Raw genomic sequence first — 20595 nt, 5'->3', positions numbered from 1 at the left:
GAAGCATCATGCTCCTATTTTTTCTTAGCAAGGGACCGTTCCAGATCCTCAGAAGTAAAGGACATGACTTCTGAAGAAGCCTCGCCTTTATCCTTCGGATCTGCAACATGGGGAGTCCCATCGGGGTTCATCTCGCTCTAGGGCGGTTAAGCCACAAGAATAGAGCACGAGGCTCTGATACCAATTGAAAGGATCGAGATGGACCTAGAGGGGGGTGAATAGGTACGATTACAAATTTTAATTATTACTTAGCAATTTTAGGCAATAATGCGGAATATGAAGGTGAGCCTAACAATTGCAAGTGTGAAGCTAAGAGCTAAGCAAGATAAACAAGTGACACAAGTATGTAAGTAAGCAAGCACAATATGATATAAGTAAGTGCTAAGAGACAAGTAACCACAACTAGAGAGTTAGGGTTAGGAATAACCGCAACTCCGGGAGACGAGGATGTATGCCGATGTTCACTTCCCTGGAGGGAAGCTATGTCACCGTTAGAGAGGTGGATGTTACCACGAAGGCACACCAATGCCACGAAGGCTCACCCTATTCTCCCTTTGAGACAACACCACAAAAGTGTTTCTCAACCACTAGTGGTAGACCTTGGGGTGGTCTCCGAATCCTCACCAACTTTTCCCGGGGTAATCACAAATGTCGATTCCTCTCTAAAAGACTCCTACCGCCTAGGAGTCTCCAACCTCCAAGAGTAACAAGAACGATGGGGAAAAGCTCAAGACTTGCTCAAATCACAAATTCCTTTGGTGAGAAGAAGGGGAAGGAGTGGATCTATCACTTGATTGAAGAACTTCTATCAAATGTTCCCAAATCACTTGGGGATCTAGGATTTGGTGTAGAGGATTGAGAGAGAGTGAAAAGTGTTCTTGGCAAGCTCAAAGTGAATGGTCAACCTTATCCCATGGGGGATAAGGCTATATATAGTGGAAGTGAAAAGTAACCGTTTGAGCAACTAAAGTGCGCAGGAGACATCGGACATCCGAACAGGACCGGACGACCGGTGGCACAGATAGGTCCGGATGTCCGACAGACATCGGTCGTCCGTACGCTGGAGAACCACAAGCCACGAACCAACACACAGCTAATGGACGTCCGTAATGTTTTGGTCGTCCGGTGACCTGACGTCCGTAGATGACCGGAAATCCGTAAAAAGTGTTATGTAGAGGAAGTGTCGAACCTCCGGAGGAAAATGGACATTCCGCGACCGGATGTCTGGAGAAGCACGGACATCCGTGAATATCTTTATGTTGAAGAAACATCGGTCGACCGTGGAGAGCCAGATGTCCGGACAGCTGAGAGGGATCGGATGTCCGTAGAGTACCAGACATCTGGTGAAAAACTGGAGTTGGTGGGTTTTGAGCAAGTCTTTCACTAGATCCAACGATCCCCTCTTAATAGTGCAGGATCCCTATACTCAAGAACAAACCGTAAACAAAGCCAACACTATTGTCTTGTATCTCCGATCTTGAGTAATATGCATTTTTCCCTAGTCATGATCCACACACGGCATTTGAGACATAATCCTGAGATATACTTGATAAACATGATTAGTCCCATACATGCATGTTGTCATCAACATCAAAATAAGATTAAGGGCATGATTGCACTTTCAATAGGGATTGCCATGCAACGGATGCACTAGAGCTATAAATGTATGAAAGCTCAACAAAAGAAACTAAGTGGGTGTGCATCCAACTTGCTTGCTCACTAAGACCTAGGGCATTTGAGGAAGCCCATTGTTGGAATATACAAGCCAAGTTCTATAATGAAAAATTCCCACTAGTATATGAAAGTGAGAAAACAAGAGACTCTCTATCATAAACATCATGGTGCTACTTTGAAGCACAAGTGTGGAAAAAGGATAGTAGCATTGTCCCTTTTTTCTTTTTCTTCTTTTTTTTGGGCCTTCCTTTTTTGGACTTTCTTATCTTTTTTAATGATGATCATCACACTTCTATTTATTTACACCTCAATGATTACAACTCGATACTAGAACAAAATATGACTCTATATGAATGCCTTTGGCGGTGTACCGGGACAGGCAATGAATCAAGAGTGACATGTATGAAATAATATGCATGGTGGCTTTGCCACAAATACGATGTCAACTACATGATCATGCAAGGCAATATGACAATGATGAAGTGTGTCATAGTAAACGGAACGGTGGAAAGTTGCATGGCAATATATCTTGGAATGGCTATGGAAATGCCATAATAGGTAGGTATGGTGGCTGTTTTAAGGAAGATATAAGGAGGTTTATGTGTGATAGAGCGTATCATATCACGGGGTTTGGATGCTCCGGCGAAGTTTGCGCCAACTCTCAAGACAAGAAAGGGCAATGCACGGTATCGAAGAGGCTAGCAATGGTGGAAAGGTGAGAGTGTTTATAATCCATGGACTCAACTTTAGTCATAAAGAAATCACATACTTATTGCAAAAATATATAAGTCATCAAAAACCAAGCATTACACACATGCTCCTAGGGGAAGGGTTGGTAGGAGTTAACCATCGCGTGATCCCGACCTCCACACATAACGATGACAATCAAAGGAACACCTCATGCTTCAAGTTTGTCACACAATGTTCACCATACGTGCATGCTACGGGACTTGCAAACTTCAATACAAGTATTTCTCAAATTCACAACTACTCAACTAGCACAACTTTAATATCACTATCTCCATATCTCAAAACAATCATCAAGTATCAAACTTCTCTTAGTATTCAATGCACTTATATGAAAGTTTTTATTATATCCATCTTGGATACCTATCATATTAGGACTAATTTTATAGCCAAAGCAAATTACCATGCTGTTCTAAAGGACTCTCAAAATAATATAATTGAATCATGAGAGATCAATAATTTCTATAAAATAAAACCACCACCGTGCTCTAAAATATATAAGTGAAGCACTAGAGAAAAATTTTCTAGCTCAAAAGATATAAGTGAAGCACATAGAGTATTCTAATAAATTCCGATTCATGTGTGTCTCTCCCAAAAAGTGTGTACAACAAGGATGATTGTGTTCAACTAAAAAGCAAAGACTCAAATCATACAAGACGCTCCAAGCAAAACACATATCATGTGGTGAATAAAAATATAGCATCAAGTAAAGTTACCGATGGACGAAGACGAAAGAGGGGATGCCTTTTGGGGCATCCCCAAGCTTAGGCGTTTGTTTGTCCTTGAATTTTACCTTGGGGTGCCTTGGGCATCCCCAAGCTTTGGATCTTGCCACTCCTTGTTCCATAATCCATCAAATCTTTACCCAAAAACTTGAGAACTTCACAACACAAAACTTAACAGAAAATCTCATGAGCTTTGTTAGCGAAATAAAACAAACCACCACCTTAAGGTACTGTAATGAACTCATTATTTATTTATATTGGTATTGAACCTACTGTATTCCAATTTCTATATGGTTCATAACCTCCGATACTAGCCATTGATTCATCAAAATAAGCAAACAACACTCGAAAAATAGAATCTGCCAAAAACAGAACAGTCTGTAGTAATCTGTATCTAACGCAACTTCTGTAACTCCAAAAATTCTGCAAAAATAGGAAGACCTAGAAAATTGGTTTATTGATCTACTGCAATTGGATTCAGTATTTTGTCTCTCTCTGGTTAAAAATTAAAATTGTTTTCGTGAGCGGAAAGTTTCTGACTTTTTCAACAAGATCTAATAATTATCACCCAAGAAGATCCTATAGGTTTTACTTGGCACAAACACTAATTAAAACATAAAACCACATCTAACCAGAGGATATATAAAATATTTATTACTAAACAGAACCAAAAAGCAAGAAACAAAAATAAAATTGTGTTGCCTCCCAACAAGCGCTATCGTTTAACACCCCTAGCTAGGCATAAAGGCAAGAATAGATCTAGGTATTATCATCTTTAGTATGCAATCCATAAGTGGCTCTCATAATAGATTCATAAGGTAATTTAATTTTCTTCCTAGGTAAGTGTTCTGTGCCTTTCCTTAATGTAAATTGGAATCTAATATTCCCTTCTTTCATATCAGTAATTGCACCAATCATTCTAAGGAAAGGTATACCAAGAATAATAGGACATGTAAGATTGCAATCCATATCAAGCACAATGAAATCTACGGGCACATAATTCCTATTTGCAAAAATAAGAACATCATTAATTCTTCCCATAGGTTTCTTAATGGTGGAATCCGCATGATGCAAGTTTAAGGAACAATCATCAAATTCATGGAAACCTAACACATCACACAAAGTTTTTGGAATCGTGGAAACACTAGCACCCAAATCACATAAAACATAGCATTCACAATATTTAATCTTAATTTTAATAGTAGGTTCACACTCATCATAAAGTTTTCTAGGAATAGAAACTTCTAATTCAAGCTTTTCTTCATAAGATTGCATTAAAGCATCAACGATATGTTTAGTGAAAGCTTTATTTTGACTATAAGCATGCAGAGAATTTAACACAGATTGCAACAAGGAAATACAATCTACTAAAGAACAATTATCATAATTAAATTCCTTGAAATCAAAAATAGTGGGTTCATTGCTATGTAAAGTTTTGGCCTCTTCAATCCCACTTTTACCAGTTTTTGCATCATGGTCTAAAAACTCCGAATCATTGGGACGCCTTTTAACTAAAGTTGACTTATCTCCAGTCCCATCATTATCAAGATTCATATTTCCAAACAAAGATTTAATAGGAGACACATCAATAACTTTTAGATCTTCATCCTTATTATCATGAAAACTAGAGGAACACGCTTTTACAAAGCAATCTTTCTTAGCACGCATCCTAGCGGTTCTTTCTTTGCACTCATCAATGGAAATTCTCATGGCTTTGAGAGACTCATTGATATCATGCTTAGGTGGAATAGATCTAAGTTTCAAAGAATCAACATCAAGAGAAATTTTATCCACGTTCCTAGCCAACTCATCAATTTTAAGCAATTTTTCTTCAATCAAAGCATTGAAATTCTTTTGTGAATTCATGAACTCTTTAACACTAGTCTCAAAATCAGAGGGCAACTTATTAAAATTTCCATAAGAGTTTTTGTAGGAATTACCATAATCATCAGAGGTATTACTAGGATACGGCCTAGGGTTAAATTTTCCACTATAAGCATTGTTACCAAAATTGTTCCTACCAACAAAATTCGCATCCATAGATTCATTATTATTCTCAATCAAAGTAGACAAAGGCATATCATTGGGATCAGAAGAAACACTCTTATTAGCAAACAATTTCATAAGTTCATCCATCTTTCCACTCAAAACATTAATCTCTTCAATTGCATGCACCTTTTTACTAGTAGATCTTTCAGTGTGCCATTGAGAATAATTAACCATAATATTATCTAGGAGTTTAGTAGCTTCTCCTAAAGTGATTTCCATAAAAGTGCCTCCCACAGACGAATCTAAAAGATTTCTAGAAGAAAAATTCAATCCGGCATAATTTTTTTGCATAATCATCCATAAATTCAAACCATGTGTAGGGCAATTATGTATCACTAATTTCATCCTCTCCCAAGCTTGTGCAACATGCTCATGATCAAGTTTGCTTAAAATTCATAAAATCGTTTCTAAGAGAGATGATCTTAGCGGGAGGAAAATACTTAGAGATAAAAGCATCTTTGCACTTATTCCATGAATCAATACTATTTTTAGGTAAAGACGAAAACCAAATTTTAGCACGATCTCTAAGAGAAAACAGAAACAACTTCAATTTAACAATATCATTATCCACATCTTTCTTCTTTTGCATATCGCACAAATCAACAAAGTTGTTTAGATGTGTAGCGGCATCTTCACTAGGAAGGCCAGAGAATTGATCTTTCATGAAAAGATTCAACAAGGCAGCATTGATTTCACAAGATTCAGCATCGGTAATAGGAGCAATAGGAGTACTAAGAAAATCATTGTTGTTGGTGTTGGAAAAGTCACACAATTTAGTATTATCTTGAGCCACCGTGACAAACGATCCAACACACAAGCACACACAAGAAGCAAGCGAAGGAAAAAAGCGAACGGAAAAAGAGGGCGAATAAAATGGCAAGGGTGAAGTGGGGGAGAGGAAAACGAGAGGCAAATGGCAAATAATGTAATGTGAGGGATAAGAGTTTGTGATGGGTACTTGGTATGTCTTGACTTGACTTGACTTGGCGTAGATCTCCCCGGAAACGGTGCCAGAAATCCTTCTTCCTACCTCTTCAGCTTTCGTTGGTTTTTCCCTTGAAGAGGAAAGGGTGATGCAACAAAGTAGCGTAAGTATTTCCTCAGTTTTTGAGAACCAAGGTATCAATCCAGTAGGAGACTACACACAAGTCGCCTCGTACCTACACAAACAAATAAGGACCTTCCAACCAACGTGATAAAGGGGTCGTCTATCCCTTTACGGCCACTTGCAAAAGTGAGACCTGATAGAGATAATAAGATAAATACTTTTGGTATTTTTATGATATAGATTGAAAGTAAAGATTGAAAAATAAACAGCGCCAGAAATCGCTAGTTGACGGGAGATTAATATGATAGAAAATAGACCCGGGGGTCATAGGTTTCACTAGTGGGTTCTCTCAAGATAGCATAAATATTACGATGGGTGAACAAATTACTGTCGAGCAATTTATATAAAAGTGCATAGTTATGAGAATATCTAGGCATGATCATGTATATAGGCATCACGTCCGCGACGAGTAGATCGAAACGATTCTGCATCTACTACTATTACTCTACACATCGACCGCTATGCAGCATGCATCTAGAGTATTAAGTTCATAAGAACAGAGTAATGCATTAGGCAAGATGACATGATGTAGAGGGATAAACTCAAGAAATATGATATAAACCCCATCTTTTTATCCTCGATGGCAACAATACAATATGTGCCTTGCTGCCCCTACTGCCACTGGGAAAGGACACCGCAAGATTGAACCCAAAGCTAAGCACTTCTCCCATTGCAAGAAAGATCAATCTAGTAGGCCAAACCAAACTGATAATTCGAAGAGACTTGCAAAGGTAACAAATCATACATAAAAGAATTTATAGGAGATTCAAATATTGTTCATAGATAATCTTGATCATAAACCCACAATTCATCGGATTTTGACAAACACACCGCAAAAAAGAGTTACATCGAATAGATCTCCAAGAAGATCAAGGAGAACTTTGTATTGAGATCCAAAGAGAGAGAAGAAGCCATCTAGCTAATAACTATGGACCCAAAGGTCTGAGGTAAACTACTCATCATCAGAGAGGCTATGGTGTTGATGTAGAAGCCCTCCGTGATCGATTTCCCCTCCGACCGAGCGCCGGAAAAGGCCCCAAGATGGGATCTCACGGGTACAGAGAGTTGCGGCGGTGGAAATTGGGTTTCGTGGTGCTCCTGGATGTTTTCGGGGTGTATGGGTATATATAGGAGGAAGAAGTAGGTCGGTGGAGCTACGTGGGGCCCATGAGGGTGGGGGCGCGCCCAGGGGGGCAGGCGTGCCTCCCTGCCTTGTCGCCTCCTTGCTTCTTTCTTGACCTCCACTCTAAGTCCCCTGGATCACGTTTGTTCCAAAAATAACTCTCCCGAAGGTTTCATTCCGTTTGGATTCTGTTTGATTTTCCTTTTCCACGAAACACTGAAATAGGCAAAAAAAATAACAATTTGCACTTGGCCTTGGGTTAGTAGGTTAGTCCGAAAAATAATATAAAAGTGTATAATAAATCCCATTAAACATCCAAAACAGATAATATAATAGCATGGAACAATAAAAAATTATAGATACGTTGGAGGCGTATCACCGGACACCTTGTCATTGAAGCCTCGTTCAGGGGCTACTGAGGGTGTCCTAGATTAAGGGGTCCTCGGGCGTCTGGACTATATTACTTGGGCTAGACTGATGGGTTGTGAAGATACAAGACCGAAGACTCTCTCCCGTGTTCGGTTGGGACTCTCCTTGGCATGGAAGGCAAGCTTTGCGTCCAAATATGAAGATTCCTTTCTCTGTAACCGACCTTATGTAACCCTAGATCCCTCTGGTGCCTATATAAACCAGAGGGCTTAGTCCGTAGAGGATACATAATCATAGTCATACAGGCTAGACTTTAGGGTTTAGCCATTACGATCTCGTGGAAGATCAAATCTTGTAATACTCATATTCATCAAGATCAATCAAGCGGGAAGTAGGGTATTACCTCCATAGAGAGGGCTCGAACCTGGGTAAACATTGTGTCCCCCGTCTCCTGTTATCATCGACCTTAGACGCACAGTTCGGGATCCCCTACCTGAGATCCGGCGGTTTTGACACTGACAATAGGCCCTCCTGGGACCCAAGCTGGGGCCATGTGCGATCGGGTGAGGCATCGAAACCCAATCATTTCCGTAGGTATGTACATCCCACATGGTAATCCAAGAAAATCATTTTCATAGGTATGTACATCCCACACGGTAATCCGAGAAAATCATTTCGGTAGGTACGTACATCCCACACGGTGAATCCAAGAAAAACATTTCTATTCGGATGTACATCCCACACGGTTTTATGTATACGCTCATGTGTGAAAGGTGTAACTATCACACATGCTCTGCCTTGGTTAATTGTTTGCTTTCATTAACTACATCACACATGATTTGATGTAGAAAACTGTGTGGAATTGGGCTATCCATCACAAGCGCTTTTACTGCTAGAACCGTTTACAAAGGTCCATGACCATCTGTTCTATTTTTATTTTTGCCTGTAATTTATTATTCTAATTGGAAATTTTGAAATACAAAACATGTAATTCAAATTCTCAGCACAATGGTTCAACAATGAATCCGTAAATAAAATTGCCAGCACAATATGTTCAATAATTATAGGATTAGGCAGCAATTAACTATGATGAACCGCAGTATTTAAAGGCCATAAAGGTGAAGAGAAAAGTGTAAATCATTTTGACTGCCGACGATGTTGAAGAAGCGGAATGCCCATAATGTGCCTTCCTGCATGCCATAGGCATGAACCACTTTTTTCCAACCCCTTGTGATGATCGCCCACTCATCCTTCTTCGCCTTCAGGAAGACTTCTAGAGCATTATCATGGTAGCATGAATTATATATTTTAACCTTAGTTGCCTCAACTCCGGTCATGTAGTTTGCAAGGTAATTATCAGTAAATAGCTCCGGAAACCACTGAAAAGAGAAAAATATCAGATACTGCTACCTCTTTTAGCACTGCGTTGGTTTTCCCCGAAGATGAAGGGATGATGCAGCAAAGTAGCATAAGTATTTACCTCAGTTTTTGAGAACCAAGGTATCAATCCAGTAGGAGGCTACGCGCGAGTCCCTCACACTTGCAAAAAACAAATAAATCCTCGCAACCAACGCAAATAGGGGTTGTCAATCCCTATAGGGCCACTTACGAGAGTGAGATCTGATAGATATGATACGATAATATTTTTGGTATTTTTATGATAAAGATGCAAAGTAAAATAAAGGCAATGTAAATAGCAAAGTAAATAACTAAGTAGTAGGAGATCAATATGATAAAGATAGACCCGGGGGCCATAGGTTTCACTAGTGGCTTCTCTCGAGAGCATAAGTATTCTACGGTGGGTGAACAAATTACTGTTGAGCAATTGACAGAATTGAGCATAGTTATGAGAATATCAAGGTATGATCATGTATATAGGCATCACGTATGAGACAAGTAGACCGACTCCTGCCTGCATCTACTACTATTACTCCACTCATCGACCGCTATCCAGCATGCATCTAGAGTATTAAGTTAAAAACAGAGTAACGCCTTAAGCAAGATGACATGATGTAGACGGATAGACTCATGAAATATGAAGAAAACCCCATCTTGTTATCCTCGATGGCAACAATACAATACGTGCCTTACTGCCCTTACTGTCACCGGGAAAGGACACCGCAAGATTGAACCCAAAGCTAAGCACTTCTCCCATTGCAAGAAAGATCAGTCTAGTAGGCCAAACCAAACTGATAATTCGAAGAGACTTGCAAACATAACTAATCATACATAAAAGAATTCAGAGAAGATTCAAATATTATTCATAGATAGACTTGATCATAAACCCACAATTCATCGGTCTCAACAAAAACACCGCAAAAAGAAGATTACATCGAATAGACCTCCACAAGAGAGGGGGAGAACATTGTATTGAGATCCAAAAAGAGAGAAGAAGCCATCCAGCTACTAACGATGGACCCGTAGGTCTGAGGTAAACTACTCACACTTCATCGGAGAGGCTATGGTGTTGATGCAGAAGCCCTCCGTGATCGATGCACCCTGCGGCGGAGCTCCGGAACAGGCCCCAAGATGGGATCTCGTGTATACGGAAAGTTATGGTGGTGGAATTAGGGTTTTGGCTCCGTATCTGATCGTTTTGGGGTACATGGGTATATATAGGAGGAAGAAGTACGTCGGTGGAGCAACAGGGGGCCCACAAGGGTGGGGGCGCGCCTGGTAGGGTAGGGCACTGCCCCTACCTCGTGGCCTCCTGTTACGTGCCTTGGCGTAGGGTCCAAGTCTCCAGGGTCTTATCTGTTGAGAAAATCACGTTCCCGAAGGTTTCATTCCGTTTGGACTCCGTTTGATATTCATTTTCTTCGAAACCCTAAAACAGGCAAAAAACAGCAATTCTGGGCTGGGCCTCCAGTTAATAGGTTAGTCCCAAAAATAATATAAAAGTGGATAATAAAGCCCAATAATGTCCAAAATAGTAGATAATATAGCATGGAGCAGTCAAAAATTATAGATACGTTGGAGACGTATCAAGCATCCCCAAGCTTAATTCCTGCTCGTCCTCGAGTAGGTAAATGATAAAAACAGAATTTTTGATGCGGAGTGCTAATTGGCATAATTTTAATGTAATTCTTTTTAATTGTGGTATGAATATTCAGATCCAAAAGATTCAAGACAAAAGTTCATATTGACGTAAAAACGATAATACATCAAGCATACTAACAAAGCAATTATGTCTTCTCAAAATAACATGGCTAAAGAAAGTTATCCCTACAAAATCGTATAGTCTGGCTACGCTCTATCTTCACCACACAAAATATTTAAATCATGCACAACTCCGATGACAAGCCAAGTAATTATTTCATACTTTTGACATTCTCAAAACTTTTTCAATCTTCACGCAATACATGAGCGTGAGCCATGGATATAGCACTATAGGTGGAATAGAGTGGTGGTTGTGGAGAAGACAAAAAGGAGAAGATAGTCTCACATCAACCAGGCATACCAACGGGCTATGGAGATGCCCATCAATAGATATCAATGTGAGTGAGTAGGGATTGCCATGCAACGGATGCACTAGAGCTATAAGTATATCAAAGCTCAAAAGGAAACTAAGTGGGTGTGCATCCAACTTGCTTGCTCATGAAGTCCTAGGGCAATTTGAGGAAGCCCATCATTGGAATATACAAGTCAAGTTCTATAATGAAAAATTCCCACTAGTATATGAAAGTGATAACATGAGAGACTCTCTACTATGAAGATCATGGTGCTAATTTTAAGCACAAGTGTTGAGGGAGTCCTGGATTAGGGGCTCTCCTGACAGCCGGACTATATCCTTTGGTCGGACTGCTGGACTATGAAGATACAAGATTGAAGACTTTGTCCCGTGTCTGGATGGGACTCTTCTTGGCGTGGAAGGCAAGCTAGGCAATACAGATATGTATATCTCCTCCTTTGTAACCGACCTTGTGTAACCCTAGCCCTCTCTGGTGTCTATATAAACCGGAGGGTTTTAGTCCGTAGGACAACAACAATAACATACAATCATACCATAGGCTAGCTTCTAGGGTTTAGCCTCTCTGATCTCGTGGTAGATCTACTCTTGTACTACCCATATCATCAATATTAATCAAGCAGGACGTAGGGTTTTACCTCCATCAAGAGGGCCCGAACCTGGGTAAAACTTCGTGTCCCCTGCCTCCTGTTACCATCCGCCTAGACGCACAGTTCGGGACCCCCTACCCGAGATCCGCCGGTTTTGACACCGACATTGGTGCTTTCATTGAGAGTTCCTCTGTGTCGTCGCCGTTAGGCTTGATGGCTCATGTAGTCCAGGGTGAGACTTTTCTCCCTGGACAGATCTTTGTGTTCGGCGGCTTCGCACTGCGGGCCAACTCGCTTGGCCATCTGGAGCAGATCGAAAGTTACGCCCCTGGCCGCCAGGTCAGATTTGGAAGCTTAAACTACATGGCCGATATCCACGGAGACTTGATCTTCGACGGATTCGAGCCTCTGCCTTGTGCGCCACGCGGTCACGATGAGTACGATTTATCTCTACCATCAGACAGTGTTCAAGAGAACCCACCGGCAACCGCTCCGACCCTCAATTCAGAGCCAGTTGTGCCGTCCATGGACGGGTGGATGGAGCCCGCCGCGGAGGCCTTACTCTCAGCGGCGTTCGAGCCGAACATCGATCTTACCCTGCACGACAGCTGTGTTGTCGAACTGCCGGATCCTTCTCCGGCCACAGACTCTGAGCCGCCTGTGCCCATTCCTAGCGAATCCAATTGGGTGCCGATCGTGGAGTTTACGTCCGCGGATGTTTTTCAGCACTCGCCCTTTGGCGACATGCTGACTCATTAAGGTCTCTCTCCTTGTCAGGAGGATCCTGGACGAACTATGTCCGGCAGGATTGGGATGCGGACGACGAAGAAATTCTCTGCCCACCCACCACCCACTTACTAGCCACTGTCGACGACTTAACCAACATGCTCGACTTCGACTCCGAAGACATCGACGGTATGGACGACGATGCGGGAGACGAAGAGGAACCACTGCCCACAGGGCACTGGACAGCCACCTCATCATACGATATATACATGGTGGACACGCCCAAAGAAGGCAATGGCGACGAGACATCGGAGGATGACCCCTCCAAGAAGCAACCCAAGCGCCGACGTCAGCGGCGCCGCTCTAAGTCCCGCCAAAGCAAAAGTGGTGATACCGGCACATGAGATAATAACACTCTGGATAGTGCCGAAGATGGCAACAATCCCCTCCAACAAGATCTAGGACAGGAGGATGGAAAGGCCAGCCCTCCAGAGAGAGCGGCAGATGGAGAGGCGGAGGATGATAATTACATGCCCCCCTCCGAAGATGAGGCAAGCCTCAATGATGATGAATTCATCGTGCCTGAGGATCCCATTGAACAAGAGCGCTTCAAGCGCAGGCTTATAGCCACGGCAAATAGCCTTAAGAAAAGCAGCAGCAGCTTCAAGCTGATCAAGATCTGCTAGCTGACAGATGGATTGAAGTCCTCGCGGCCGAGGAATATAAACTCGAGCACCCCTCCAAGAGTTACCCAAAATGCAGGTTGCAACCCCGACTGGAGGAAGAAGCGTATGACGCGGCTGATCGGCCACCTCGTGGCCGCGATAGAGAGGCATTCCAGCCAAAAACTCAGCCTGCACCCCGATGCCATTCAAATAAAAAGGCATGGGGAAATACGCCAGACCTGCGAGACGTATTGGAGGACAAAGCAAGACATGCAAGATCGATCTATGGATCATGGGGGCGCGCCACTATGCAAGACGATAAATGTCACGCCGGATACAGTAAAAGTAAATCTGGCCGGGCCAAACACAGCGGGCAAGACCCATTCGAGCTGCGTCGCGATATAGCCCAATACAGAGGCGCCGCACCCCCCCTATGCTTCACAGACGAAGTAATGGATCATCAAATCCCAGAGGGATTCAAACCCGTAAATATTGAATCATACGATGACACAACAGATCCAGCGGTATGGATCGAGGATTTCCTCTCCACATCCACATGGCCCGCGGTGATGAATTACACGCCATCAAATACCTCCCACTAAAGCTCAAAGGACCAACGCGGCATTGGCTTAACAACTTTCCAGCAGAGTCCATTAGCTGCTGGGAAGATCTGGAGGCCGCATTCCTCGACAACTTTCAGGGCACTTATGTGCGACCACCAGATGCCGATGACTTGAGCCACATAATTCAGCAGCCAGAAGAATCGGCCAGGCAATTCTGGACTCGGTTCCTAACAAAGAAAAATCAAATCGTCGACTGTCCGAATGCAGAGGCCTTAGCAGCTTTTGAACACAACATCCGCGACGAGTGGCTAGCCCGGCACCTTGGTCAGGAAAAGCCGAAATCTATGGTAGCCCTCACGACACTCATGACCCACTTTTGTGCGGGAGAAGACAGCTGGTTGGCTCGCAGTAATAACATATCAAAGAACCATGGTACTTTGGATACCAAGGACGGCAATAGTAGGTCACGTCGCAACAAACACAAGCGCCGCATTAACAGTGATAATACTGAAGATACGGCAGTCAATGCCGGATTCAAAGGCTCTAAACCTAGTCAGCGGAAAAAAGCCATTTAAAAGAAGCACTCCGGGCCCATCCATTTTGGACCGCATACTCGATCGCTCATGTCAAATACACGGCACCCACGACAAGCCAACCAACCACACCAATAGGGATTGTTGGGTATTCAACCAGGCCGGCAAGTTAATTGCCGAAAACAAAGATAAGGGGCCATATAGCGATGACGAGGAAGAGCCCCAGCAGCCGAACACCGGAGGACAGAAGAGGTTCCCCCCACAAGTGCGGACGGTGAACATGATATACGCAACCCACATCCCCAAGAGGGAGCGGAAGCATGCGCTCAGGGACGTATATGCGTTGGAGCCAGTCGCCCCAAAGTTCAACCCATGGTCCTCCTGTCCGATCACCTTCGGTCGAAGGGACCACCCCACTAGTATCCGTCATGGCAGATTTGCCGCACTGGTCCTAGACCCAATCATCGACGGATTTCACCTCACTCGAGTCCTTATGAATGGCGGCAGCAGCCTGAACCTGCTTTACCAGGACACAGTGTGCAAAATGGGTATAGACCCCTCAAGGATCAAACCCATTAAAGGCGTCATTCCTAGTGTAGAGGCCCATTGCACAGGCTCAATTACAATGGAAGTGGTCTTCGGATCCCCGGATAACTTCCGAAGCGAAGAATTAATCTTCGATATAGTCCCGTTCCATAGTGGCTATCATGCACTGCTCGGGCGAACCGCATTATGCATACCTCAAGCTCAAGATGCCAGGACCTCGGGGGGTCATCACAGTTAATGGAAATAGAGAGGGCTCTCTCCGAACGGAGGAGCACACTGCGGCCCTCGCAGCAAAAGCGCAAAGCAGCCTCTCAAGGCAATCCACCAGTTCGGCGTTTCAAGACCCGGACACCTTCAAGCGTGCTCGGAATAATCGGCAACTAGACCGCCTGGCACGATCTGAGCTCGCGTATCAATGCAGCCCCCACCCCAGTCCCAGCCAAACGGCGAAATTCATGCCACGCGTACATAATTACGCATTAAAAATACCATGGGCACAGGCGGGGAGGAGGGCACAACTATGGCACGCCCCAATACGTGGCTTAAACCGCACTAGGGGCTTCCCGCTTTGTAATTTTTCTCTTTCAGGACTTTAATATCTGGAAACCCTGTCCGGCAGCATGATCTCCGAACACATGATGCACCAACCAAGGAGGCAGAAAGCTACGTCACACCACGGAACTCCCAGGTGGATTACGATAACGAGTGAAATATTTGCTTTAATACTATTCCTCAGCTTGCCCTTGGAAGGGACATAGTCCTACTTTTTGCTTATCGCACTATCTATATCTTTTTTGCTTATCGCACTATCTATATCATTCTGCTTTAACGCATCTTTTTGAATAAACAATGCATAGCATTAAGACTATTATTGCATTCTTGTTTTTATATATATGTGTGTTCATTAATGATGCCTTGCAACCGTACACTTTGGTACGGCCAATACACCAGGGGTTTAAGTACCCCACAATATGGTGTGAGAAGTCCGAACACTTTCACAAGTGCGGCACCCCGAACTTATAGCATTATATGCATCAGCTCCGAATCATGTCTTTGGTCAAATGTTGGGTTTGCCCAGCTCCTATGTTTTGGTACCTAACGTTCCGCTCTATCGGCTAAGGTAGCGCTAGGAGAACTACTACGATTGTGCCCCGGTTCTGCTGGGCTAAGCACCTCAGTAGAGAAAGCTAAAACTGACTGTCATGATAAGGCGAGAGACTGGTCGCTGTTCGGCGAGGTTTCGAGTCCCTAAAGACTTATGCCTCTTAGAGCGAGGAGCCGGTCCTGTCCGGCTTAAAGGTGTGTATCGCGCCCTGAATTCGGCCTTCCGAATACCAGGGGCTTCGCCGAAATTTAAAATTATAGAATTCTATGGCTAAGTGAGAGTGATAAAGCATTATTAGTCCGGTTGCCTTGTTCGCTGTGCTGAGCACCTCCCTCGAAGGACCCAAAAATGGGAACAAGAGTGCTCAGGTTATCCCAAACACCCCCAGCACTCGCGGCATGGGGGCAGAAGTCGAGGACTAGCCATCTCTCAGATTGGATAAATAGCCAAACACAAGGTAATATTTTAAATTCAAACAAGCGTTGCATAGCGCATATTAAACAAATTTTCATCATACAAGATCACACGAGAAAGTTTACTCAAATATTACATCATTTGAGCATTCGTCTGCTACAAGACGGGCACCCTTCAGGACACCCTCATATAAATTTCAGGGGTGTGATGCTCCTTGCCCTGCGGCGGTCCCTCCTTGATCAGTTTCACGGCGTCTAGCTTGGCCCATTGCACCTTCACGTCGGCGAAAGCCCGGCGTGCACCTTCGATCCAGACAGACCGCTTGACGACCTGCAGCCATGGGCAGGCGTCCACAAGCCGCCTCACCAGGCCGAAGTAGCTGTTCGGAAGGGCGTCGCCAAGCCACAGCCGGACTATAAATCCCTTCATGGCCTGTTCGCCGCTTTGTGTAGCTCGACCAGCTGCTTCAGTTGGTCGCTCATAGGCACCGGGTGTTCGGTCCCAGTATACTGAGACCAAAATGGTTTCTCCGTTGAGCTCCCCTCCTCGGCCTGGTAAAACCGTGCGGCATCCGACATGCTGCGGGGGCAAATCTGCGAATGCCCCTAGAGAGCTCCGGATTTGGGTAAGTAATAGGTAATTTACTTTCACATGCTTGCTTTGCATATAGAATGCCTTATCCGCCGCTATTTTCTTCATCGCGTCAATCTCCTGGAGGGCCTTTTGGGCTTCGGCCTTGGCACTTTTTGTGCTCTCGAGGGCCGTGGCAAGCTCAGACTCTCGCATCTTCGAGTCAAGCTCCAACGCCTCGTGCTTCGTCACGGGAGCCTGGAGCTCTTGCTGCACCTCGCACACCCGAGCCTCTTGCTTTTCCCGCTCGGTGCGCTCCTTGGCCGCTTTCTCTTCGGCCTTGGACATCGCTTGCTTTAGGGTCGCCACTTCAGTCGCGGCCCCTGGCAAACATACGACGATCCTGTCATTTTGCAATCGCGTCTTCTTTTATATATACATATCTATAGACAGGGTATTACTTACCTTTGTTCTCCTCGAGCTGCCTCTTGGCAAGGCCGAGCTCGTCCTTGGACCCTTTAAGGTCCTGCTTCAGTGCGGCGACCTCCGCAGTTAGTGCGGCAGATGCCAGCAGCGAAGCCTCCATACGCATATTGACATACTTATATTAGACTCCTGCGATATTGTTTGATCCTCTGTTCGACTTTTCTTTGTGAACACCGAACAGAGCATCAGGGGCTATTGTCTATGCGGTAATATTTTTCCTATATTTTAACACTTACCTCAAAGCCTACTAGAAGCTGGCACAGGCTTCAGTCAATCCGCTCTGGGCGGACTGAACCTTCTGGACCACCGCACTCATAATAGTACGGTGCTCCTCGTCGATGGAAGCGCTGCGAAGCGCTTCCAGCAGATTGTCCGGCGCCTCTGGATGGACAGAGGTCACCGACTCAGGCGACTTGCCCCTCTTGGAAGGAGGCCGCCTGCCCTAGTACAGAACCGCTGGAGGTTCCGGCGCGGTGTTCGGCTGAGGGCCGAACTTGGAGCTCTCAGGGGCCATGTCCCCCTGCCCCCGGAGTCCGGAAGGTCGCCTTGAGGCGCCTCCGGGACTGTCTCCCCTCGACCCGATGCCTCTTGAGACAATACCTAGGCGTTGTCTGCAGGGCATGGGGAGGTGGCAGTCGGAAGCGGATCGCTATCCATATCTGACGAGCCCAGGGAGCCGTCCGATGATACATTGATACGGGCTCGTGGCGGCCTGCATAATCATATTCGGCGTTAGGGGAAGCGGTGCGCAAAAGGATACTATGAGTTACTCTGGTATCCGAATACTTACGACCTTCCCAGGGGCTTGGCCCTGGGTAACCACTCGTCTTTGCCTTCGGCGGCAATGGTGGAACTGTCCGGAAGGAGAGTCCTTCCCTTCTTGGACCCACCGTCCTCCCCAGTTGGGGCGGCCTTCCTTTTCATATATCCCCCAACTGCAGGGGGAGCATCTTCTTCTTCTTCCTCGTCTTCGAGGGAGGAGTGCACCGCAGAGTCATCGGACGGTGAGTCCGATGACGCCTGGCATCGGGAACTCTTTCGGGTTCCCTTGGCCTTCTTGGTATTCTCCGGCACCTTGTAAGGAGCTAGAGTCAACTGAAGGAAATATGCCCTAGAGGCAATAATAAAGTTATTATTTATTTCCTTATATCATGATAAATGTTTATTATTCATGCTAGAATTGTATTAAACGGAAACATAATACATGTGTGAATACATAGACAAACAGAGTGTCACTAGTATGCCTCTACTTGACTAGCTCGTTAATCAAAGATGGTTATGTTTCCTAACCATGGACAAAGAGTTGTTATTTGATTAACGGGATCACATCATTAGGTGAATGATCTGATTGACATGACCCATTCCATTAGCTTAGCACCCGATCGTTTAGTATGTTTCTATTGCTTTCTTCATGACTTATACATGTTCCTATGACTATGAGATTATGCAACTCCCGTTTACCGGAGGAACACTTTGTGTGCTACCAAACGTCACAACGTAACTGGGTGATTATAAAGGTGCTCTACATGTGTCTCCAAAGGTACACGTTGGGTTGGCGTATTTCGAGATTAGGATTTGTCAATCCGATTGTCGGAGAGGTATCTCTGGGCCCTCTCGGTAATGCACATCACATAAGCCTTGCAAGTAGTGCAACTAATGAGTTAGTTGTGAGATGATGTATTATGGAACGAGTAAAGAGACTTGCCGGTAACGAGATTGAACTAGGTATTGAGATACCGACGATCGAATCTCAGGCAAGTAACATACCGATGACAAAGGGAACAACGTATGTTGTTATGCGGTCTGACCGATAAAGATCTTCGTAGAATATGTAGGAGCCAATATGGGCATCCAGGTCCCGCTATTGGTTATTGACCAGAGACGTGTCTCGGTCATGTCTACATTGTTCTCGAACCCGTAGGGTCCGCACGCTTAAGGTTTCGATGATAGTTATATTATGAGTTTATGAGTTTTGATGTACCGAAGGAGTTCGGAGTCCCGGATGAGATCGGGGACATGACGAGGAGTCTCGAAATGGTCGAGACGTAAAAATCGATATATTGGACGACTATATTCGGACATCGGAAAGGTTCCGAGTGATTCGAGTATTTTTCGGAGTACCGGAGAGTTACGGGAATTCGCCGGAAGAAGTATTGGGCCTTATTGGGCCATACGTGAAAGAGAGAGGGGCTTCCTAGGGCAGGCCACGCGCCCCCCCAAGGCCTAGTCCGAATTGGACTAGGGGGAGGGGCTGCGCCCCTTCCTTGTTTCCTACTCCTACTACATGGAAGGACTCCTAGTTGGACTAGGAAAGGGGAATCCTACTCCCGGTGGGAGTAGGACTCCCCTAGGCGCGCCATAGAGAGGGCCGGCCCTCCCCTCCTCCACTCCTTTATATACGGGGGCAGGGGGCACCCCATAGACACACAAGTTGATCCACGTGATCATATTCTTAGCCGTGTGCGGCGCCCCCTGCCACCATAGTCCTCGATAATATTGTAGCGGTGCTTAGGCGAGGCCCTGCGACAGTAGTACATCAAGATCGTCACCACGCCGTCGTGCTGACGGAACTCTTCCCCGACACTTTGCTGGATCGGAGTCCGGGGATCGTCATCGAGCTGAACGTGTGCTAGAACTCGGAGGTGCCGTAGTTTCGGTGCTTGACCGGTCGGGCCGTGGAGACGTACGACTACATCAACCAAACGCTTCCGTTGTCGATCTACAAGGGTACGTAGATCACACTCTCCCCTCTCGTTGATATGCATCACCATGATCTTGCGTGTGCATAGGAAAATTTTGAAATTACTACGTTCCCCAACAGTGGCATCCGAGCCTAGGTTTTATGTGTTGATGTTATATGCACGAGTAGAACACAAGTGAGTTGTGGGCGATATAAGTCATACTGCTTACCAGCATGTCATACTTTGGTTCGGCGGTATTGTTGGACGAAGCGGCCCGGACCGACATTACGCGTACGCTTACGTGAGACCGGTTCTCCCGACGTGCTTTGCACATAGGTGGCTTGCAGGTGACAGTTTCTCCAACTTTAGTTGAATCGAGTGTGGCTACGCCCGGTCCTTGCGAAGGTTAAAACAACACCAACTTGACAAACTATCGATGTGGTTTTGATGCG

This window comes from Triticum urartu, chromosome 2A (genome assembly GCF_056163025.1).
Source record: "Triticum urartu cultivar PI428250 chromosome 2A, HENAU_Tu73, whole genome shotgun sequence".
NCBI classification, from domain to species: Eukaryota; Viridiplantae; Streptophyta; class Magnoliopsida; order Poales; family Poaceae; genus Triticum; species Triticum urartu.
The sequence above is the reverse complement of the archived record's forward strand: the minus strand, read 5'-3'. Positions refer to the sequence as shown.